This window comes from Sardina pilchardus, chromosome 12 (assembly GCF_963854185.1).
Source record: "Sardina pilchardus chromosome 12, fSarPil1.1, whole genome shotgun sequence".
Classification (NCBI taxonomy): Eukaryota; Metazoa; Chordata; class Actinopteri; order Clupeiformes; family Clupeidae; genus Sardina; species Sardina pilchardus.
Genome location: NC_085005.1, coordinates 2,584,391 through 2,609,758, shown reverse-complemented (window position 1 = coordinate 2,609,758; position 25,368 = coordinate 2,584,391). Strand labels below are relative to the sequence as shown.

General features: G+C 42.3%; 1 protein-coding gene across 2 annotated transcripts in view; it reads left to right on the top strand.

Annotated features, from left to right (window-relative positions):
• The first annotated feature begins 6,895 nt into the window (after positions 1 to 6,895).
• Positions 6,896 to 25,368, top strand: part of bach2b (BTB and CNC homology 1, basic leucine zipper transcription factor 2b) — a 70,922-nt gene continuing 52,449 nt past the window's right edge. The window contains exon 1 of one of the 2 annotated variants that reach the window (XM_062551157.1): positions 6,896 to 7,088. The gene's annotated coding sequence lies outside the window, so the exon portion shown is untranslated. Of the gene's footprint in view, positions 7,089 to 22,860; positions 22,932 to 25,368 lie in introns of those variants that run through there. The other variant, XM_062551156.1, reaches the window with a different exon arrangement.

Below are 25,368 nucleotides of genomic sequence, written 5' to 3'. Positions count from 1 at the left end.
TTGTGAAGGAGCGTTTTTCCATCTTTAAATGTTAATTAATTTCAAGAAAATAGTGTTTTGATTTAGGTATAAAATGTGTATTTTCTTCATGATGTGTGTGAAGTTGATGCTAATAGTGTGTGAAGTTGGTGCTAGTAGGCCCATAATTGGGATGTGATGTCATTTCCTCACCTTCCCCAACAGGTAAACTACGGGCTGAACGGACACGTTAAAACTGGGCTAAGAAATGGAGTCAAATGCAGATGTATTTTTACAGGTGTTTTTTATTTAAAAAAAAAAAAAAAGAAAGGAAGAAAAAAGATGGTCATTTAGGCTAAATGTAAGAGCTGTTATAGATCATCTATATGACTATTTTGTTAATTGTGATTTTACATGATATTCCCAAAACATGCTTTTTGTCCTTATTTAAAGCCTATAGTTGCCACTTGTGGAGAAGAAGCATCATTCATCTTTTGCTGGAAAGAAAAGTTCACTTGAAATTTACATCAGATTTTTATTGTGGTAACCATGGAAACTGCCAGGAAATGGTGGAGATGTTGCAGTTTTTAGTAATGGACTGAATTTGGGTCATAATATCTTCTTATTGGTCTATAAATTGCACAGTGTTCCAGTTATATATTCCATTAATCAGAATGAATCCCAGGCCAGCTTGAAAGGTGGCTGTGGGCTATTATTTCAAAACTGGTTTATCTTTTCTAGATGATATCCATCACCCTTCAGAAGTGTTTGATGGTTTCTCCTATATTAATGAAAAACTAAACTTAAAGAGCACTGTAAATAACATCACAATCAATTTGATCTGGTCAATCTTGTTTTTTTACACTGTGCATTTTAAATGATTATTTGAATGTTGAATAATTTATCCACAAGGACACTGTACTGTCAAATAAGAGGGTAAAATATAATTCTAAATTTAGATTCAGATCAGCACTAATGTGAATATTATGCATAAGAATGAATGTATTGGTTTCACTGAAAGAATCATCCTTCCTCCTAGTTCCTAAGATTGGTTAAATGAATGGTTAAAGAAAAAGATAATCTGTCATTGCTATTTTTGAAGTGTCACTTTCACACCTTTAGAAATGCAGTGAGAAACTACATCAAGCAACCATGCGTTTTTTCCCCAATTAAATTTACTGCCAGAAGCTCTCCTTTTCTCTGTGGATGTCCTCTTCTAATCAGGCCCTAAGCATGTAATATGTGTATGTAGGCCTACCTCTGATCTCATAACTGGAAATTAACTGTGCTGTCTCAGTTAGAGGCTTGTGTATTTAAATAAGCCCTGTTCATAAGGGTTAGAGAAGAAGGCCAAAGACTTGTATAGACAATGAGCTGCTCATCACTCCTGCTTGCAACAGAATGAGCTGAAGTTTGCTTAAAATGCAGACAGCAAGGCAAGCTCTGCAGGAACACCCAGGGGGCCCCTCAGGATGGCTGATGAAAGACAAGTCAACAGCACGTTGTCACCATACATCCTGAGAGCGCTCTTCCTTCAAACACGCCACCAGGCACATACGCAGCAATTCTCTGCTGCCCTGTAGATTGTACGGTGTGTATGTTTCCATGTGTGTGACGCAATTACTTCAAAACATGGACAAAAAATACAGATGTCTTCTATTCCGGTTCAAAGCAAATCTCATTCCTCAAATGTTGGTCATTGTGTTAAAGAACTGTATTGTAGCAACTGTAGCAAAGTTTACATTCACATCAATGTCAATGTTGCTATGGGCACTACTTCTGTTTACACACCATCACAACTATTATAGCTTGTAGAGAGTCCTTTTGCGGCTTACAACAGGAATTTAGCTGTAGCCTGCTTGAAAAAGTGGTATATATGTATAAAATATATATATATATATTTTTTTTTTTTTTTAATAAGTTAAAATAGCTATAGCTGCACACAGCAATGAGGAGGCCAAGCAGCCCAGCAGGGTATAGTTGCCATGGAAACTTCATGTAATTATGTCAAGGGCATGACTGTATGGGCTGGCAAGTTAATGTCAGTTGGCTAAAGATTGGCCAAGATATGCATTCACTTCCTGCTTGTGTGATTCACAAATGAATGCAATAGGCTGTAAAAAAAAAAAAATAGTTTTGAATGATTAAATGAAAAATGTGCTGAAATTTGGTGAAGATTTGACCATGTTTACGGCCAATGAAAAGTTTTTATTATTATTATTATTATTATTATCATTATTATTATTATTATTATTATTATTATTATTATTATTAAGCTAAATCTGATATGAGATGTCACCAGGCACAATAACTCATTCTAAAAGGCTAACATATCAAATCAAGAAAACAAATATTTACTTATTGATGAGCACTTGAGGCACACACATAACATTTTGTAAAAATTACCATAGAGCTTGTCCCCAAATTCCACAACATCCTACCATACAGTTCAAGGGAGTGCCTTAGACTCCAATAGCAGACATGCTGCTTGTCCCCAAAATCACAGTTACTGTATGTGAAATTAAGTCCAAGTGGTGCATGTTTCACTGAAATGTCTGGAAATTCTGATGTTAATTGGCTTACTGAAGCTAGCGGAAGGGAAAAGCTCCTGCTCATACCTTGTGCTTCCTCCTTGTTTGGTCTGCAGAAGTATATTTTGCAACAGTGCACATGCATTGTGACCCATGTCTCACATTCCATGAAAGGCTCATGCATACAATGTAAGCAATATGATGCATGAAGATTATTCCATAATCTTCCATGAAGATTTAACTTTATCGTCATTGCGCAGAGACAACTAAATGCATCTAACCAGAAGTGCAAAAAATGAATTTGCTGAGGCTGGAACTACACTACTATCGGTCAAAAAAAAAAACCTCAGTCTGGACCCTGTATCTTGTTGAAAAATCACATGCATTGTTCCCTTGTCTAACTTTCACAGTCAACTCTAGCATCCTAAAAAAAACATCACAGTGAAAAACAAAATGTTATACATCCACGCCGGAGAAAGCAAGGGAGGGCTGTGTAGAGAGAGGGCCTGTGCGACAGGCTGTTATTATGGGCCATATGACTGACAGCGAGTGGGCGAAAAGGTAATTGCTGAAGTATGCTTGTGGTGACGGGGGCCCTCAGTGGAGCGGATGTATGACAGACTAAGGCATGCGGAGAGAGCACAAAAGTGATGATTCATCTGTCACGCCCTGTTCCTCTCTGTTTGTTTGTGCGTCCTGTAGACAGACAGAGCCCTGCAACACGGCACCGTGGCATGCTGCTGATGGTCTGTCTCCAGTGATCTCTGCCTCTGCCTCAGAGCACCACACGGCCCATGCACTGCACCACAGCTGTTACTCACTGTCCTGTGGCCCGGACGCGTCCACGGGATTGCATTCGCTAGAAAAGCCACAGAGATATGCTGATGGCCTGCCATGTTGCAAAATGAGTCAAAGATATCACATCTTTGGCTCGGTCTTCATTTGTCAACGGCTGACAATTCCATCGCTTTTCATCTTGCCAGCCAAAAATGACACGGCAGTGGTTGGAGCTGGCTGTAAACAAAGCAGTGTTATTGTTCAACTGGTTTGTGTTGAGTACAACATGTGGGTGATTGAGGGATAGACTTGTGGCAAAACAACACTAGGTTTGACACCAGTCTGAACTTTGCAACCTCATGCAGCCGCCTCCACACTCACAAACACCCACACTTGTCCACACTTGACAAATGTGGAATAGCAGCCTGTCAGCTAAATGAGCTCTGCCTTTTATTCACTCCATGGCAAAAAAGAGTCTCTCCAAAGTGGAGTGACGCAAACTCCTCATTACCCGTCAGGACTGCAGGTATGTCTTGTGAGTTGCATGAGACACACAGTGCATCCTGTATTGAACAGTAGCCTGAAGAGGTTGTCAAAGATTGAGGAGACACTGCGTCTGACCCCGTGTACAATGACAGCCGCGGGCAGACCTCTCAGTAGTTCATCTCAATATCTCCATCTCCATCTATGTCTGTGTTTTGGGGATGCCTTCAGTATTTTAGCTGCATGCGTGTGACCAGTCATCTGTGCAAGAGTTTTAGCTATTCTGTTTGAAACCGAAGTTGCCGGAGACTGTGGCAAGCTTAGCTATGAATGGTGGTTAGAAGGATCCCTGGAGCACTGTACGAGCCACAGTAATTGACGTAATCAAGGTATTTGGCTTTGTACCTTGAGCTTGCTGGGAGCAGACTAGAGGGGTGCATTTACGTCTTTGTGCCTCTGCCTGGGCTTGTTGGTTTTCTTAGCCAGCAGAAATCATGGATGTTCTCTGGCACGGTGTATCTTCGCTGTGACCGCAAAGGCAATTAATCACTGAGGAGTGAGTCATCCGCTTGACTGTGACTCCTTGACCGACTCTGTGCATTCATCTCATGCAGAGCTTGTTTTGGTTTGACACCAAATGCTATTGACATGAGTCACCCCTTTACAGCACTGGCTAGAGTTGTACGCTTGCGTTTTTTTAAGGGTTTTTTTTTAATCAAAGTAATGGATCTTAAATTTCCTCATTCTGAAGTGAATACAAACAAACATGCACAGTAAAATCAAACACATCTTTCAAGATGAGATTTGTAAATACATGTACAGTGTGGAACAAATAGAAGTTAGTGTCCTTACTTTAAAAGGTTAAAAAGATATGCGCACTCTTAAACGGAGAGCTTCAAAGCCGTATGGTATGCACAGTGGAAATTCTGTGCACCAAACTCTTCTTGTCTCTCGCTTGGTCGTCAAGTCAGCGTTCTGTATAGATGAAATGCAGTGCACATACATCTGTATCTGTACCATAAACTTGTACATGTCCCAACGTGAAGAAGGACTTGCTCCAGGAGCTCTCATCTCAGTGACTCATCGTCCCCACCTTGCACCATGTACCTCCGAGAAACCGCCGCTTAATGAAAGATTACAGTGTCTGCACAGCGTGGCAAGCCGAGGCATCAGACAAAGTGACCAGAAATGCAACGCTTCCATTCCACAGACCCCTCTCTCCCCTCTCTTCTGTCTCTGCACTGGAAAACCCAAACAGCAGACATGGCACATGCTGTTTGTATTAGCTCTAATTAGACTTCCGGGCATAAAACTTGTGTTTGTCCGCGTTGCGGGCAGGAAAGCCAGACTGTGCGATTCCCAGTGTAGACGTACACCCTTGGCCTAGCCCTCCTCCGCCACCCAGCCTCAACCAGCCCCTCTGGGAGCCTTAGGGGAAAGGTCATGGAGTGCAGGAATGCCACAAAAGCTGCTGAGCTGTGTGTGTGTGTGTGTGTGTGTGTGTGTGTGTGTGTGTGAGAGAGAGAGAGAGAGAGAGAGAGAGAGGGATAGAGAGAGAGAGTTTGTGTCTATTCATGTCTACAGAGGGACTTGAAATGTGATTAATTCTCCTCTATTGCAGGCTTGTCCTAATCAGTGGAGAAAGTGGGTTTGAGAATCCACGCCTGAAATCATGACATGAACTTGTGTCGATACTCAATGTTAAAAGGTCCACACAGGTTCGGTTTCTAAGATTTATTCTGCTCTCAGATTACTTTTGTCCCCCCATGTTGTTAACTTTCTTGGTATGAGCTGTCCATGTTGTGTACTGCTGGTTATATGTCTATGGGATATGTTGCAGACATCAAGGGTTACTGGAACATTCAGGGCAAGTTTAACTCAGAGAGGAAAATGCAAACTTTGCAGACTTTTTGGAAAAAGCAGATGGTTTCACTACAACCCCAGTTGAACAGATACTGCTGGTTACAATCTAGTTTATGTTCCAGTACAGAGATTAAGGAAGTTTTACATTCATTGTGGCCATGAAAGACTTGAATCATAATGTTTCATAATTTGTAATTATGACGAATTAGTTGGAATGGAGAGGTGTGAGTCATGGTCTTTTGGATGTTGACATGATTTTATGGCACTCCTCCAGAGAAAACTGTGTTTTCACAAAAAGTTCATTTCCAGTATGACTTAGATTTCTACTTCATATGATTTCCACAGTAGAGAGGGGAGTTGCTTTCTAAGAACACAAATTAGGCATTGGGTAAAGACAGGGTCTGCAACAGCATGATAATTGATAATTACATGCAAACCCCCCCAAGGGAAGAATTATACATGAAAAATTAAAGTATTTCCAGCCAAGCCTCACTTGTACAAACAGTATGTGGGCTGGTAGAGAAAGTGAGCTCCCCACAGTTCATGTTGTCTATCTCAATACCTTAAGCTATCTTGCATACAGTATTTCGTATGCATTAGGCTACCTGAGACGGAATATCCTGTAAACTGAGATTTGCATGATGAATAAGAGAGCCATAATGAGTGTGTGCTGTCTTAAACATATGCACCTAAAGAAAAAGAAGAAGACAGAGACAAAAACAATAATAACCTAATAATAATAATATCATTATCATTATTATTATTATAATTCATCATCATTATTATTATCATTATCATTATTTTTATTATCATCATCATTACTACTTGTTTTAATAATTATAGATAGCATTATAACAAGGGCACAGATAAAAGCAGTGTTAAAAACAGTCTCCATGCAGTGTTTTGCAGCTGCTTATGTTGTCCCTAAAAGTCCGGTATATTGCATTAGTCATAGCGCGCGGGGCCACTACACTGCTCATCAGCAAACTATTCTGCCTCTGAAGCTGCTGAGCAGCTGAAGTGTGGCGCGCAGTGCGCGTGCTCGTTATGGCAATTCACCAACTCCAGCTGCGGACATTTTTTGAGTAGCTGCCTGACCGCCGGAGGCACCAACGCAATCTTCACCGCGTAATGTTGTGAATGAGGGAGAGATGACGTCAGTGCGCGAATGTCAACAATGTAGCGATTGAGAGTAGGCGTTCCATTCGAGTGTAACAAACAGCGGAGACGGAGCAGCACGCTGAACTGGATCATCACACACACTGACATTAGCTGGAGAAGAACAACAGTTTTATAACCACAAACTTCCTTTCCCCCTCCAAAAAAAGAGAAATAGCTGCACAGTGTATCGCAAACGTGATTTCCCTGCAGCCCGGGGGCTTTAGGAAACTGCAAGGAAGTCATCATGTGAAAAACATTTATTTGCTAAACGGACAAAAGGGCTGGATTACAAGGGGAAAAAAACGAAAGTTTAAGGTGAGCTGCATGCATAACGTAACATTTGTGTTGAAACGATTTTTGTGCCGCTTAATTGTAAAATTTCTTGGCTGCTCTCACTCGCGTAAATGTGCTATTTGTAATGTCAGTCAACGGTGCCCCAAAACTTGCTTGGAGAGCTATTATAATGCTAATGCTATAGGTTATGATAGTTGGGGTTTTGCGTAAATAACGAATGGGCTTCGAATCAACATGCTTGTTTCCGTTCTGAAACAAAACGTGTTTGTGTTTGTTGTCGGCGTGAATATCACACACGGTTTGAGAACGTAACGTTAGGATGCCACATCCTGTTATGCTGTTAGTGGCAATCGTGTGCGCTCCCTTTGAGTGTTTTGCAAGTTGGATGCATTGAGATCCCGGAGGAGGAGTCGCGTCGTAGTGTGGGGGTCAGGCATGGCTCTTGTTTTCAGTGAGATAAAAGAAGCTGTCACTTGCAGAGGCCTTGACCGATCAAGGGGGCCATGGCAAAGGCAAAGACCCCCATATCCCAAATCCGCCTCTTCATTCACTTGAAGGTTGTCATGAATGAAAGCGGAGATGAATTTAATGTTCTTACTGACACGTGAAATTGAAGCTACTCGATCTGTTGGCGTACATTTGAAAGTGTTTAAATTATATTTTTGATTATAGTTTTAGTGGTCCCCATTTATATGGAAGTATATCTCGATTTGCTTGGCTGCGTTTCAACAACCATTTGCTGAGACTTCCAACGTGAATACTAACCCAGTAATCCTTGAGAGTAAAACAGTTCGTTTGAATGTAGCATCGTGGAGGAGAGGGGGAGCACGGATGGGCAAAAGCGCACCGCCAAACCTGCCAATGGTCTCAGCAGCCCTTGCTTTAGCCCACAAGCCGCCAATTAATCTACGTAAAATCAGCAAAAATATTTGCTGTGTAAGGAACTGTGAGCCTTATTTGGTCCAGCAGCCAATGCAAGCGCCTCGATAGCCTAAGGGTGCCATTTAAAGAAGTAGAGTCCTTATTTCATTGATACCTCTCCTATGTACCCTCATTTCTTTCTAAATAAACATTGCTGTTTGCGAAGCATATATTAGCTTGCATATTGTTGACCAAATCTAAGCATGTGCCTTAATTCAGTGGTACTCAGCTTGTGACAATAAATGATAGGATACGTAGCGGTCTTAGAGCGTGTTAGTTCAAGTGGTTATATCCTCTTGGTGAAGATTGCTGTCGTTGTAAATGTTTTATTACAATACAGTGTGAAAGTTTGTCTAATTGTCTGGGAGGGTTGGGCTAATGAGTGCATTTTGGTTGGTGAGTAGTGGGGCACATGTATATATGTGAGCATATTTTGTAATGAATGACTTAGCTAAATGCTTTGTCTTGGAATCTCCACTGCTGCCTGTCCACATCACCATAAATGCATAGTTCTTCGCCTACACACTTCGGTTTCCAAATATAAACCAACCGCGTAAAATGCACGTTTCTGTCATTAAGAAATGATTGCTGTCTATTGTGTTACAGACTAGGCTATGTTGTGAATATGCTACTGCCCGTCATGACAGGACCTTTACCTTTCCAAATATGTTTTTAACACTGTCTCATGCAATACTAAACTGTATATTACATGTGCCTGTTTGTTTCGTCGATGATTGAATTTCTAAAATATTCGCGCTCCTGTCCTGAATGATGCTGTCATTTCAAATGCGGTGATACAGCAGTTTGTGCAGGAACATCAAGTGCACCTTGTAGAGAGCTAGAGTGAGACAGACATTCCTTTGTCTAATGCTGATGAGGACGGAACTGAGCCGCCAATTTCGTGCTTTCTCATCGATGATGAAATATGACATGAATATGCACAAACAATCACCAGGCATTGTCTGGAAGCAAATGGTCACATATATTGGGTGTAATTGACGGGAAGAAAACTATTTTCATATGGGTTGGCTTTTTCAACTGTCATCCCTCTTTCATCACTGTTGTGTTGTTTTGCACTACCGATTGTAAAAGGAAAAGGAAATAGTTTCGTAAAATCCTACTAAACAATGGGCTACCGGTCGATGTTTTAGAGTTTGGTGTCGCTAGGATCATTATGTAGACTAATGGTTCAAATAAGCCTCGATGTAGTAACTATACATGCTGGGTCTCATGCTGCAGATAAGACGCCATTGTTTTATACGTTAAGCGCCGATGCCTATACATTTGACTCATGTGCACGGTGATCATATGCCCATATGCGAGAGCCCAGCGCAAGCTCATGCGGGAAATGTATTTACTTGCCGATACATTTCCTCCACGAGAGCGTCCTTTTAAATAGTAACGTTACATTTAATATAGTAAATGATTATAGTATTTTGATGGAGCTTTGTCATAGCATGACGCGGGAGAGCTGGATTTCGGTGACGCATAGGTTTTTCTCATAGCTGTTGACAAAACCTTTGTATAGCATGATGGCCAATGAAGAACAAAGCATGAGCTTATTAAATTTTATGTTTAAATCGGTAACACCCGTTAGAATATCGGCAGATGTACAAACTAGAAATTCTATAACGGCTTTATTTTATTCGACTATTTTTTATATTGAAATAAAATTACATTTGGTTTAGTTAATGAACATTGATGTGTTTGTGTTCTTTTAGAATAAGCATGTGTTAGTAACCGGGCAGACATTTAAACCTATTTTAGTCTAACATCATTTATTTCCACAGACTATTGTAGTTTCCATTCAGAATCAGGTTGTCCTGTAAATCAATTAATCAATTGAGTCAATCTCATAGTCATAGAAATGATGACCAAATATGTCAGGTCTACTCATCTTTTTTTCCCCAAGCGGAAACACAATGAAATAAATTGAAAAATAGAGATTTGCAGGCCTCCTATCATGTCATTGTCTCAGTGAGATGGCAAAAAAAACAAAACATGTTTTGGATAGCAGTATGCTCTGATGTTGAAGGGTAATGAACATCATTTTGGCCCATTTGAATAACCCCACCAGTGAAAGCTCTACATTTCTAATAAGAGCCTCGGGTATAAAAACATGTTCCCATAGCTCTCCCACGTCAGCACAAAGGCATGCTTGACACGGCTCCAGTGTGTGTGTGTGTGTGTGTGTGTGTGTGTGTGTGTGTGAGGCAAAGAGGGGAGCCTCGGCTGGGAGGGGAGCTGAGATCCTGAAGGTTCAGGCGAGCCTTTTGTTTTCCCACTCTCTGCTTTCAGTGTCTCAGGCACTGCTGATGCGCGCTGGCATTATCAGTCACTGTGGGAAATCAAACAGGCATTATCGCGCCAGGACCAGCTCTGTGGCTGCACAAAGAGAAAAAAAAGAGAGAGAGAGAAGTCAGTCTGCAAAGCAGCCGTGTACAGTACATTGAGAATGAGCCAAAAATAATCTCCATGAAAAATGCCAAGCACTCGGGAGAGAAAAGGGAGGGAAAAGGCTGATGCTGTGTTGTGCCTTTTGGATTCTTCTTCCTCGCCTTCCTTTATTGTTTCCTCGGCGAGAGGAGAAATCTCCCATTAGTGGGGCGAGATGATCCGCTATCATTATCCACAGGAGCAGCTCCATCCGCTCAGAGGACTCGGAGCCCTCTAGGCCTGAGTCAGCTCCCCGGCTGAGCAGCGACCCACACACACACACACACACACACACACATACACACACACACACACACACACACACACACACACACACACACACACACACACACACACATAGAGCGAATGCTCATTAGGAGCCCATCCTGTGGTCATCCATTACTTTTTAATTGTGCAAAAAAAAAAAAAAACTTTAAAAAGGCATTGGCAAAGTAAGTTCCTTACATATGGTCTAAATTGAGCCCTTAGAGCACGAACAACAACAGCACTAACTGGATGTCTGTGTTAAACGGGCATCATCATTTTCTGTGAAAAAAAAAACGAGGAAAAGCCAGAGCAAGAACTTTGTGAAATGTCACAATATGATACCTCCTCTGTTTGAGGCACATCACATTTGTTCTGCTAAAAAGATGTCCTCCTAGGAGCTAATCTTGACAGGAAGAGCTACAGTAGACAAGTTTGTTCTGCTAAGGGGCGATCGAGCCTGTGCCTTGAAGTGAGCTCTTCCTCCCAGAGGTGGCTAAGCTGAGCGGCGTGGTAAACACAGCACAGCTGCTGTTTGGACACACTGAACCCCACGCACACAGCACAGCACAGCACAGCGCTGGCCAGACCAGGAGGCCTCTGGAAACACAGGCGGCCCAGCCAAGGAGAAGCACTCAGCCTCCTCAAGCAGCACTTCTAGAGCGGACGCCCTCACTGGCTAGCCATGACACAGTGCAATATCACATCAAGACGTTTGTGTCCTCCTGTCTTCATGGTCAATTGCGCCATCATCACCACCCTGACATTTGAAGAAGTGCTTGTTATGAAATGTGTAGATTATCAAACCTTCTTTAACTTGTGTAATGTATGTGTGATGGTATTTTCACTCTTTCCCAATCCCAAACGATAAACTTTGAGCATTTTCATCCCATTTATGATTAACGTCGTGAATTGGGATGTGATAGCTACAGTATGTCTGATTACAGCCGGTACATTCAATGTGTGTGGTCCCTTTTTGTTGTGACGTGTGCAACGAACGCAAAGACCTTTTTTAAGCATCTTCTGGGAAAATGCTGTTGCAGGAACCACATCAAGTGTGTTGGCTGCCCTTGTGCTACGTTCAGTTCCTGTCTGCCATATCCAGCTGCCAATGTTGCTTTACTTGCACTTTTCCTTCTAGAAGACTTTAGAAATTCTGATTGTTTTCATATGTCATTTTAGATGCTATTCAAAAGGATGTCCAAGTCACTCAGAGTCTGTTGTCAATAGTTTTCTAAGTCTCTCCGAAGCATTCTCCTCAGGGGATGATAGACTAGGCCTAGGACTTCCACACGCTCTTGTAGGATCGCTACTGGTAAGGTACAGGTGCATATCTCAGTGGATTAAATATTTGCTGTGAAAATGGAATAGGAATAGCAGAACCACCACAATTTAGTCAAATTGGCCTCGGTTTTGTTGAACAAGTTGGCTGTTTCTGTCTGAGTTCACAAATAAATAAAAAAAGATTGGGAGACTGAAATTGGACTCACGCCATCTGTCCCTGTTACTCCACACTTGCTGAGTCAGCTGTGGAGCTCAGCTCCATTGACTGCAGTCCCACCTTGCTACACTAACTGCTACACTAACTGCAGAGCTTTTCAATTATTAACTCATGATTCGTGATTTATTTTTAAAGAAGTAGTTTTAGGCAGAAGCTTGCAACTAAATTAGTTCTGAAGAGTTTTGTGCCCTCTGACAGTAACAAACATCATGTGTCTGAGTTGGGGTTGCAGAATCATGCAGTGATCAGCAATCTACAATACTGGAATGCAGAGTCAAGATTTCCCACTTCATCATGCTGTCAGATCTGTCTGTCTGTGTTCTTCTGTTTCTACTACTACTACTACTACTACTACTACCATAGACGTATATACTGTATATCTATGACTACTACTAACACCACTACTATTATTACCACTATTATTACTATTACTACTACTACACTATTACTATTACTACTACTACTACTATTACTACTTCCACTACTATTACTATTACCAATACTATTACTGCTACTACTAGGCTACTATTACTATTATTATTACTACTACTGCTACTACTACTTTACTACTACTACTAACACCACTACTATTACTACTTCTACTACTATTACTACAGTCACCAATACTATTACGGCTACTACTACTATTACTATTATTACTACTACTATTACTACTACTATTACACTATTACTACTACTACTGCTAATAATAATAATAATATTAATATTACTACTACTACTGCTACTACTACTAATACCACTACTATTACTACTACTACTTTTACTTCTTTTCCATATTCCTTTATTTCTGTCTCTTTTTGATCAATCCCTGAACATGTTTGTTGATGTGACCTATGTGGCATGAGTAGTGCTGTTCCCGCAGCAAAGGGGCTGGTAAGCAAGACAGCAGGATGACTGTATGTGGGACAAGGATGGCTCGAGGCAGTGCACCCCTCATCACATGCACACACACACACACACACACACACACACACACACACACACACACACACACACACACACACACACAGACAGACAGACATGGACATACACACTAGAGTACAGACCTAAGGAAACCTGCAAGCGAGTGCTTGGGTGTCGCTGGCTTCAGTCGGTACAGATGACTCACTTACACAGCTGCATGTCAATATTGGGTTCAGTCTAAATATAACCTACACAGTCTGTGGGTTACAGAAGCAGAGATCATTACAGCCAGTTGGAAAATAGATGTTGTCCCATTTCTCCACCATGTTGATGAAAAAAGGAAAATATGTTGCTGCTGGGTGTTAAAAGGTATAGAGTTCCACAATTCAAAATATTGATGGAAAACACACAAGCTGACAAGAGTATGTTTATATGTTTATGTTTATGGTATTTTGCTAGTGTTTGTCAAAAGTGACTTGCAGCATATAAACACTACATTGTTAGTTTAAATACATTATTGCAGTTAGTGAATGATAGTTGTTCCTTCACGGTGCTGTCACCTTTCCAGTAAAAAGATTTAGGAATTACATTTTTTCAGGTGGTAATTTTTTTTTCTTTCACTTAAGATGCGTCACAGCAACACTTTGTTGAGGCCTATCCCTGGTGAACATACCACAGCTATGCAGTCAGTGTCTCCAGGCTTTTCTGTCTGCCAGAGAAATACTTCGAAGTGTTGAAGTCAAGAATTTCAATTCTTGGTATTTCTGTACCTTGGCAATCAACGGTATCACCGTATTCCTCTCGTTCATGCCAACAATAATTCTTCCCCAAAAATATGGACGTTTTTCCATGCTCCTGAAACCATATTGGATTACAGAGTTTGGTATTGCTCGGCTGTAATTTAAAACAGTATTGGTCAAAAGCCTGAATGAACAGAGTCCCAGGTTTGCTTAAGAGCCTGATGTTTCCTGCCAAGGTCATTTTCTTTTCCCCTTTCCCAGTTTTTTCTTTCCAAAAGGGATGGGAAAGAAGGAGTAGCAGTCAGTCAAGTACACGAGAGTGGAAGGTATTTAAAACAATCAGCGGATTCCTAGTAAGAGGGTGAGATCATTGTTTTACAGAAAGGCAGGGGGAAGGGAGGGCACGAGGAAGGGACTGAGAGAGAGAAGGAGAGAGAAGGAGAGGGAGAGAGAGAGAGGGAAAGCGAGAGCTAAGATGACCCCATGGCAGGCTGATGTTGTCATTTTGCCAGAACCAGAAAATGGGCAGAATGAACTCTGAGGTAACACGTTTAGCTCTCTTTAAGGTCAGAAATCTGTCTAGATGGAATTCCTGTTGGATTTATTTGTATAGCCTTGTACACCAGTGCTGTTCACTGGAAATAAAAGAAAGAATTGTGCATATGAATGATGTTAACACTGAGCATATGAAAAACATCAGAAGATGAATGCTTCATGAATAATAATGAAAACTAACAAGCACTTTCTCCAGTCAGAATAAACAAGCCAGTACTGTCGCTTGTTTACAGTATAAGGTGCAATCGTATGTGAATGTTACTTTCTGTCTTAAATAGATCATAAGTACATTTATTTATATACATAAAAGCCTTTTTTGGAATAGTTGAATAGAATAATACATTTCTGTGATTTTGTGCATTTAGGTCTTGTGAATGGATCAAGGTAAAAGTAGTGGTGTAGACTATAAAATACAGTTGAATTTTGATAATTGTTTGTGCAATTAGAAGCAATGGGTCGTGAAAGTGAAAAACAAGTACAATGTGTGGTTTTGCTAGGTGCAGCTGAGAATGAGTAGAGAGTTCTTGTGTTGTGAGTGTGGGAGTTTGTGTGCACGCGTTCATGCGTGTGTGTGGGTGTGTGGGTGTCTGTATTTTGATGTGGCTGGAATGGGGGTGGGGTGGGTGGTTTGAATCCTGTGAGACTTGCACAGGTGGTGGAGAGGAAAGGAAAGGTGGGCGTGGAGGAGCAGGGGCATATTGCCCACTTCCTGTATCTTAGCAGTATTGTACGCTAACCTGTTGGCTCAATACAAGATCAACAGCTTTTGACTGTTGCACGTGAGACTCTCATTGGTTGATGCACATAAGATGTGGTTTACAGAGATTTTTTTTTCATTTTACACAACAGCAAAATGTAACAGCCTAACAACAAGAATTGCTCTAAATTATTCAACAGTGCATCAGTAAATTCCAGGAAAGTTGTTAGAAATGTATTTTTATGGTAGGGACTGCTGAATTCCAACCTAAAATGGCCATACTACCTAACCATCTATATTTAGTTTCGAGACACCCCTAATGTACAGGCTGTAATATATTCAAATCTTCATACATCCATACAATAAATCTGAATGATGGGATAAGATTGCTTGTTTTGCTGTCCAGGCTTTTGGAACGGATGGAAAACATTAAGCATGGTGTTACAAAATCCTGCTTTTCAGTTTCACATTTGGCACATTTCTTGTGCTGCTGAAGCTATTCCAAAACAGCAGTGTTTCTCTGAATGGGTGATCCCTAACTAGCGGAAATAAGGTGTAAGCACTTCTTCAAAACGGCTTAATGCTGTTTCCTGAACTGCTGGAAGTCTCGGCAGTTTCTGAATGGACTCCCACATGTGGTGTCCGGCGGCTCCATTTTAGCTGGAGGGAGGGCAGGAGATTTATCTCTTAATTGATAGGGGAGAGAGTACACAGCACACTGTCTGACCTAGACAGCTTTATGTACCTGCCGTCATGTGAGGGCCATCTATTCTATGTGTTGCTGCTGGTGTCATGAAGGACAAGGACTTGAGGGTCACTGAGTGCATTTGAACCCAGAGCCACAGATAAGATTTTCGAAACCAACAGTACAGCTTTCTGAGGGAAGATTCTTAATGTAATACAGCTGATCCCTTATCCCATTGGAATTCACATTTTCACAATTTATTGATGAGCTTTTTCCTGTTATTTGGACAACACATTCTTTCCAGTCAGCTATTTCTTAATGGAGTTATGCAGCTTTAGTGCTGTTGTCCCTGCTCAGTGGAATCGCATGGAAAATTCTGGCTCATATCAAAATGTTCCATGAAATGTGCAGGGAACTTAGTTTAATCCATTTCAAAGCAGGTCTTGGCATTCTGTGATTCAATTCTGTACCTAATGCTAATCCTAAAATATGCTATTCTTCAAATCAAGTAACCTGATCTCATGTACACCTTATTAGTTGCCCACCTGGATGGAGCATGACAAATATATTTTGCTTGAGACATTTGAAAACATGCACAACAATGAGTGTGTTTACGTGCACACTAAAAAAACGATTACTGGCAATGATTGGTTAACTAGAATAATCCATTTTTCGGTGTTTACAGAAATCCGATAACCAAAACCAAGCGAGTTTACATGCTTTTTGAGGACTACACTACAGAGTGACGATTCCGATCGCACGTTGTTAACATTCATTTTGCCGCACATGCGCAGAAAGAAAATTGAATAAACCTGTGTTAGGTGTTTACATATCTCCGAGAATTCAGAATATAAACAGATTTTTCATAAACTGATAACGGCAGTTCACCAATAATGAATATCAGTTTATTCCATTTACATGAGCAGTTGAATAACCAGATAACTACAACCCGATAATACGTTTAGTGTGCATGTAAATGTGCTCATTGTCTCCAGAACCATTGGGGAAATAGTCTATATTCTAAAATTAATGAAATAGTTGTAATCCATGGCTCAAAGAGGTCAGAGATTATTTAGACACGGTGTTTGTTTACAAAGACAACACATCCTGCAAACTGCCATGACCTTTCTTTGAGTGTTGAGGCGAAAAAAAAGGGAAAGACTTGTTCAGACAACACAATGGTATTGCTACAGGTATTTTTGTTGAGAGACATAAATCATGTTGACCAGACGATGGTGGTGCTTGGTGATGCATGGATGGTTGCATCCTTGGATATAACTAATATGCCTTAACCAAATTATGTTTTTTTACCAAATCGGTTACAGAAGTCTTTATTTTTTAGATATGGTTTTGCATTGAAGCATGATATATGATTCTATTATTTGTGATTATATTATTGATTTTTAAATATTAATTTCTCTTCTAAAAATGTATCATCATAATCCATACAATTTAAGCATAAAATAAAATAAAAATAATGACAGTAAAGTTATTGCTATTCATTCACAAGGATCAAAATAACCCCCACTGCTTTTAGTTGGTTTTATTGTGCATTGCTTGCACATGAAGGAAATGTCTAGAATATGCCCAGTGTTTCTCTTTCGGTTTACAAAATGTATTCATGCCGTGGTTACCCAATTTGATCAAGAAATTTCAATGAAATTGTTTAAATTAAGTTTACATGAAATATTCATGTAATTCTAGCGCCATTATATAGATGGATGCATGTACTGAAAGTAGGCATTCAGATGTATCTAGTATTGCGACATCAATTATAAAGGAAGATTATCTTTATTAAGGACTTGAAGATGAAGTCTTAAAATGAAACATGCTGAATATCTTGTGCCACAGTATTCAGAAGCATTCATTGAAGCAAGAAACATGTGCTACAGAACCACTTGCATGCTCAATACCTAACCCGCTCATGGTGGGAACAAAGCATGGTTCATCTCAAAGCAATCTTCCAAATTCTCAGTTTCAAACTCTCACTCACTCTGGTTCAGTACCTAAGTGCTTCACATTGATTTTACATGATTATGTTGGATATTCATTGCTGTGGCAAAAATATGTCAATTCAATGTAATAACATTAGTAACAAGAGTTCATGTTTTGTGGTTTAGTAAGTATCAATTTAGTTGTAAGCTCTTTTCCTTATTCGTTCTCAATATATATGCTTACCTCACATGATTAAATTCCAAAAATTGATTGCCCAATTGGTGTGATTATTTGAACACAATAATGTTCAAAACTAGACTGTTGTATATAATTGTGGCATATTATGGTTTGATCAATTGTACAGCCCTGTAGTTTTGACAGTGTGGTTGTTGAGGTGGCAACCATTTTGTAAATTGCTGCTATGAAAAGTATTTTTGAAGGTATTTATTACTGCTTGATTACAGCCTAAGTGGGTCTGATAGATGAAAGATATTTGATAATTATGTTCTTAATTGAAGGGAAACAGAGGGTAGATTTATCATTTATCACATCACCATGCACATAAATGTGAACCCTGTTTTAATCACAGGTTCAATTTCTTTTTGGTGGTGATGGCAGATGATCGGCAATTTTTTGTGTCTTTTGTGTGTTGAGGCTGTGGCCGAGGGTATTGTTAGAAAATGAAATAGAGGAAGTAGGGGTACGTGCGTTGGGTGCCTAAGGCGTGGTGATTGAGAATCTTGTGCCAGTGATGCAGCAGAGCCTTCCTGTTTGAGGGAGTCCAAAACACCCCCACCCCAATAAACTGCCAATCACGTAGTGGAGCTGGTTGTGTACCTGCACATGCGTAGCAATCCCACACGTTCTGTGGAGTCACAAAGCATGCTAGAGCTGCCGGCTCTGACATTTAGGCATCACTCACTCCCTGTCACAAAATGGACCAGATAACTGTGAGTGCTATTCTTTCATTCCGATTGAAATGTACTTTTCACGTCTGCGACCTCATGCTGTCTTGGTGAATTGTTATTAAAATGTGACTTTATGAGGCCTGAAGTGGATAGAGTTAAAGTGCTGTAGTCAGATGCACATTTCAATGTCTAATGTGGTAGGATTCTTCAAGTTGTTTTGTCTGGGCCTTGTCTTAGGGAATACAAAGCTGCCCTGTGATATGCAAGTACTTTTCACTGAAGGATTTCATCTCTGAACATTTACTTTTTAGTGTATTTCCACTTATAAATATTTTACGAAGGAAATCAGGCTTCCTTTGTAACTTCCTCTGCAGGTGGTCGCATTTGTCATATTAACGCTGTAAGGGGTGAATAATTCAGAGATGGAACATAATAATATCTCAGTAGGCCTAGATCTTGATCTGACAGTTTTGCCAGTTTAGACTTTTCAATAGTTTATCCTTATCCACTTCAAAGAGTTTAATCGTGTAACTCAAGCATTGCATTTTTGCTGCCTGAGATCCAAATCCAGAAATAACCGCCAATGGAACTGAAATACAGTCGGTATTTTTTTTCAGAGACTTTCATTTAAAAGCTGGACTCTTGGGGTTTGTCTATGAATGGTTTCACGTGGACAGTGTATGTATATAAAGTCAAGACTCGTATCCCCTTCTTCATTAGTGGCCTATTAAGAGCACAAAAGAAAGCTCTGTCTGGCTGTCGTTAGTCTCATAGTCAAAGTCTGTGGCTTAGGGTTAATACTGGAGCTTAATGCCGCCATAGCTTGTGTAGTAGACGTGTGGAGGCTTAGCTGTGACAGTGTGGAAGAAAGCGCTCTGTGTAGGACAGGTCAAAAGTGCAGAGTGACTGGAGGAATTCTGGATCACTTGTGTTTGTTTTCTTTATTGTTTGATTTCAAATCAGTCGTGGCTTGTTTATGCGGTTTTGGGTCCCATGCTAAAGATCCTGCTCCTGATCTGAGCATGAGCATCAGTAGTAGCTTCAGATAATGTGCCGTGTCCATACCTACAAACGGGATGCACGGCTGACACAGCTGCCATCACATCTGAGCATGCTGACAATTCAACATAAAATGAGCACATGGCCTAATTTATGCATCTTATCATTTGAAGAAAATGAGTGACTTTTTAATATCACTGCCAGTGAATTAGACATTAATGGGTATATTTCTCTTTTTCAAACAAAATGCTGATGAGTTCAAAAGCCCAAAGTGAGTGAAGAGGATACGGAACAGAACCCAGCGGAACAGTTGATCCGTCCTGAGTTAACCTCACTGATGTTCTCCATCTGGCAGGAGATTCCTTTATTGCTTGCGGAGCATGTGATTCAACGCCTGTCTGATGCCTCAGACATGCTATGCCTTCTGACTTGGTGGAGTCTCGGCCACGGCATGAACTGTACAGGCAGTCTACGCAGTCGGACTCCCATGATGCATCTGTTGGTTTTCCTGCATGCGGGGAGGGCTGTGAAAGAGACCATTGTCTCTGCCTCTCTGAGGCATGTTGCATGCACTTATAACTCTGAGTGGGAAGACATTCTGCCCATTATACGTGTGGAATGTCTTTGAATAAATGGATCGAGTAGTGAGCCGTCTTCAAATATGTGTGCAGTGTACACTGTCTATTATCTCACAAACATACTAATGGTTTAGAAATGGCTCATAGAGGAATTTGTTTTGGAGGAAATAGTTTGTCATAATAGAGGTGATCATTGGTGCATGTGCTGAATGGGTTTGAGGGTTTGAAAAGATACATATAGGGTTTTATGTAGTATTTTGGCAGGGACAAAAGCATTGGGTTCTCATTAAAACTGACTAAGATGATGTGCTGTATTTCTCATTTTCTCCCATGTCTTGAAGAAAAGGCTTTTTATAAAGCATGAGTCAGTCTTCCTCGTTTGTGGGCCTGAGAATAACTAGAACTATAAAGGACCACCTCCAGAGCATGATTCACATGCCTGATCCATTGAATCAAGTCTTCCGCCAAATCCCTGAGAAAAAGGAAAACAAGTGGCATTCAGGTCTCTCTTTTGCTCTGGGCCTTTCTCTCCAGTGAAAAGCCATTGATTGATTATGCCACACAAGCAAAGAGTTCCTCTGCTCCAGCAGGGATTCTCCGTGTATGATGTCATGTTTTGATGCTCACAAAACTTGTGAAATCACTATTACAAAATGGACACAGTGAGTGTTTTTTATATGCAAATGCAAAGTTACTGCTGTGGAGTTTTTGTTTTTCAGCAAGTGCTTCAGTCACATTCTCTGGCTTATAAAACACAGGATTTTGTAGTAGCATGTGGTATTTATAATTTAGTCAAGAAGTGTATTCACATTTCAAATGTGTTATACACACTGTTGACATGTTTACTACCTTGCCCTTTTGGACATGTATAATGTACACATTTGGCTAATGGTACCCAGGTGGCGTGTTGCTGTAGAATAGGAGGGAGATGACAGCATCTTGTTGGGGTGCGCTGATAAGTGTGTTGTGGTCGCTTGAGTCCGTGCTTTCTCCACAGGGCTGTAAAATGAGCGCGGTGCGCGGAGGTCATAAAAGCCCTTTCGCATCCGTCTGGCGAAGGCCTATTTTTAACCGTGCTGTATCACATATCGCCTCGCGCCATTTCTGTCTTTTGTTAGGTGAGAGCAGGATATTTCCAGGGTGCTCTCAGGTAGCCTGCCACACCAGATGAGCTTCCTCGCCACCCTGGCTCTGCCACATGCGCCAGCACGCTTTTGATTGAGTTGGCCATTCCAGCCTCTGTGTGTGTGTGTGTGTGGGGTGGGGTGCCCCAGTGTGTGCTGTTGCAGGTGGATGGTGGAGGTGTGTTGGCCACAGAGCGTAAGGGGTCGCAGGTCAGGTCAGCGCTAGGCTGCTCCTCGGCGGCTCCGTGCAGCACAGGCAGGCCGGGCCACTGCTGCCCTGCTCCCACAGCTGCACTCCAGAGTCCAGATAGGAACCAGATGGCAGACTGGAACACCCGTGCAGCCCTCTCAAGAGCCAAACATATGGGGAACAGTGAAGGAACATTTTAAAGGAACACCAAGCAGCGTTGCCCCCCAGCCATAGCTGCATACTGTATGTGCTAGCGTGTGCTAGTGCCGGCCCACGCTCACCGAGCGCTGTACTGATCAGACTGGCTGGGTGTCAGAGTGGCCACAGCTCTTTAGTGGCCTCTATACTGTATGTCCCAGTGCTTTGTGTTTGGGTGGGAGTTGTTTTCACTGGGGTACAGTAGCGCTGCCCTGAGCACCACTCTGAGGCCGCTCTGGTGTGCTGCAGTGAATGTGAAGAAGGGGCGAGTGCGTGAAGGAGTCACTGAGTGTGGGAGATGAGGGGACGCAAAGGAATTCCCACTCGGCCCGCCACTTGGATTCATTTGTGCTCCGCAGCCCATTTGTATTCTCCAGCAACCCCACACACACACACCCCCCCCCTTCTCCTTCTCCTTCTCCTTCTCCTTGGCCATTCTCTCTCACCGTTGGGAAAGGGGGAAGCTTGTTTCTGGAATGTGGGTCTCTGAACCGTGCCTGGCATTAGAACATCTTTGTTCCCAAAAAGGGGGTCTTGCAGCGGAGACGCAGTGGTCAGTTATCGGGGAGCAGGGGGTGGGGGCGCGAGTGGGGTTGGTGGGTGGGTGGGAGGGAGGGAGGGAGGGAGGGGGGAGACTGCTGGGTTCATTCATCTGCCTGTCATGGGCCCCCACTTTCTTTTATTTTTAGCCAAATCCATCAGGGCTGACAAGCGGGTAATGTGAGCCAGTGCGAGGGCAGTGCTCCAGGTCCCCCCCTCCACAAAGTCATTCTTCTCCTCCCTCCCAGGAAAGGCTGTGGACTTAGCCCTACTCCAGCACAGGGATTTGTTGAGTCATGTGAGATCATGTACACAGAGACACCAGCGCAGTGCCATGAGGGGGCTCTCGGGGCCAAAGGGGATGGGCATGGAGAGTGTGTGTGGTGGGGGGTGTGTGGAGGGGGGGGGCAGGGGGGTGGGACAGGGGTTGTGAAATCTGCTCGCAGGCTGGGAGCCGGTGGAACGCTCCCCAGTGAGCCTTGTATAAGGTAATGTCTAGTGAGCATGCAGGGGTGGGACGTGTGCACAGATTTATTTTAACACACTGGCGGCGAGGGGCGGGCGGGAGGGCATGGCCAGGCAGCACGCCTCGGGAGCACAGTGCAGCGTCGAGCAGGACAGGACTTTCTATTAGCCTCGAGCACAGCCGCTGAAAATCCACACAAAGAGGCAAGTCTGAGTCCTCGGCTAACCCCATTAACCTGCATGATCACAATGTGCGATTGCTTCTCACCGGGCCGTAAAGCAGCTACGGATGGATTGCCATCCAGTCAGGATCCTAGTGGTTGGAGTAATCCCCCTGACACCAGCATGTTGTGCGATCTGTGCCCAGTTGACCAATATGGATTTAACATGTCAGTTTGGCATTACCATGTGCACTTGTGTATTTGGCTAATACCCCAAAGGTGTTTCTTTTTAATGCCGTGTGACAGGTTGTCTAGTGTCACATTGCTGTGGAGTTGTTGGGACCCTGGCATGCAGGTATCATGTTGTTTTGAAAACCACACTCGCTTATGTTTGGGTTGCTCGTTTATATATGACTCAGCAATGGCTTTGGTCTTCCCCCCACCCACCTTTAATGTATATATAGACAGACTGTGGCACTGGGCTCTGGTCCTATAATCCAATATAAGAGAGAATGTGGAAAAGTACTGGACACCAGCTATGTAAAGCCCAGTGGTCCACACAGGGAGCTTGTTATGGGAGTTGCACTTGACTGCCCTGTCCTACCTGTGATAGCCATACTCCACACACAGCCTGGGCATTACGTTGTGTGGTGGACAGGAAAGGAGTGTCTGTTCTTCACCAGCGAGACTAACGGGCATTATTACCGTGTGTGCTGAGGAGGCCGTCCTGGAGGTGGAAGTGTGAGAGACAGCTGCAGCCCTGCGAGGTCTGACAGCAGTGTCCACACACACGTATTACCTCAGCCGTGCTGTATAGTAGTTATCAATGACAACACCACTGCACGTGTGTTGTGCTGTGCTCAGGTCATTCACCTCCTGCACTGAAGACAGAGCTGCACTTAGAGCACAAGTCCACAGGTGGATCTGAACCTGACTAATCATGAATTCATTGATTAATAGGTCGGCCCTCTCTTTAATGAAATGGTGAAATACTTGTAAGAAAGGTGCTAATGTAAAGTTTACTAGTGTTGTAGGCATTAATATAGAGTAAAACAACTCTCAGAAGAATAGTGAATTGTCATGGTCCTTTGTTAGTGCTCTCCAAATGTCAGGTATGTCTGTGTGCTATTGCAACACATCAGTCTTGTGAGTGGCAGTGGAATGTGTTTTTAGATCAGCAGATATTTGGAGCCCTGTTGAGAGCAGAGTTTGGGGTGGACATGCTTAAACCCACTTCCCTCCAGGTGATCCCTCCGGTCCAGGCCAGCAGAGCATTGTGGAGGTCAAGGTCAGAATGCAGGAATGTAGCTGATAGATTGCTAGATGCATATCTGAAGAGCCCTCTGATATAGCATCCATTATTCTTTATTTAAAGCAGCCATATAAATAATATCAAAGGGATATTTTTCTATTGCACTGTCTTGTCTCCTCCCCTCGTTCTCTTTGCCTGTGCTTTCTCTCTCTTTCTCTCTCTCTCTCTCTCTCTCTCTCTCTCTCTCTCTCTCTCTCTTTCCGTGTATGTGTGTGTGTGTGTGTGTGTGTGTGTGTGTGTGTGTGTGTTGTTTGATATTGAAGCTATACTTGTATATCACATTGCACTTTCGTTTTTTGCGCTTCCGGTTAGACGCAAAATGCATTCGGTTGTCTTTGTACTTGCACTCTGCCCCATGACAATACAGTTGAATCTAATCTACAGTAATGTTCCACGTGTGCGCCACAAACTTATTTGGAATATTAGGCTCTTAACATAGAAAAGTGTTTCCACTGACAGAGACGTATGCAGCCTGTCCGAGTCTCCTCAGTGTGCATCATTCCTCATTGTAATCTGTTTCAGGACAATAGTGTGTTTGAAGGGTGAGATCATCGTCTGTGACCTCAGGCCAAAGACGGCCCAATCAAAGGGCAGCGTTGGCCACATGGCACCACCCTCACTCCACTCGGTCTCCTCTCCCTGCTCGGATAAGATATTCTAAAGAGTACATACACATGTTCACTGGGCTGTCAGAGGACTGCACCATCTGGCATTGCTGTACAGTATGTAGCACGTTACAGTACGTCTCCCTGTGTGTGAGCTGTGGGTGTAGCGCACAGCAGATCGCAGGCCTATGGCCTCCTATGCGGCTCCATCCACTCGCACTTGAGTACGTGTTTTTGGGCCCCTGCCACTCGCTCCCATGTATTGATCTTCTCTTTATGGCTCCATTAGATATTGTCAGACACAGGGTAATGTGAGATGTGGATTGTCAATGCTCTGTTTACTCAGTATCAGTGAATCTGTCAGTGGCCAGCACAGGCAACAGAGAGTGGTTCTGTATATGAATGCATCCTGTGATAAGCAAGGGGATGTAATGACGTACGGTATATGCATGTGTGGCATGAATGCAGGTCTAATCACTCCATTGAGATAAACATTCCTGCATGCATTTTTCATTGAGACATTTTAGCGAGGTTCAAATCTCTTTGTAGCTTTTTAATAAACC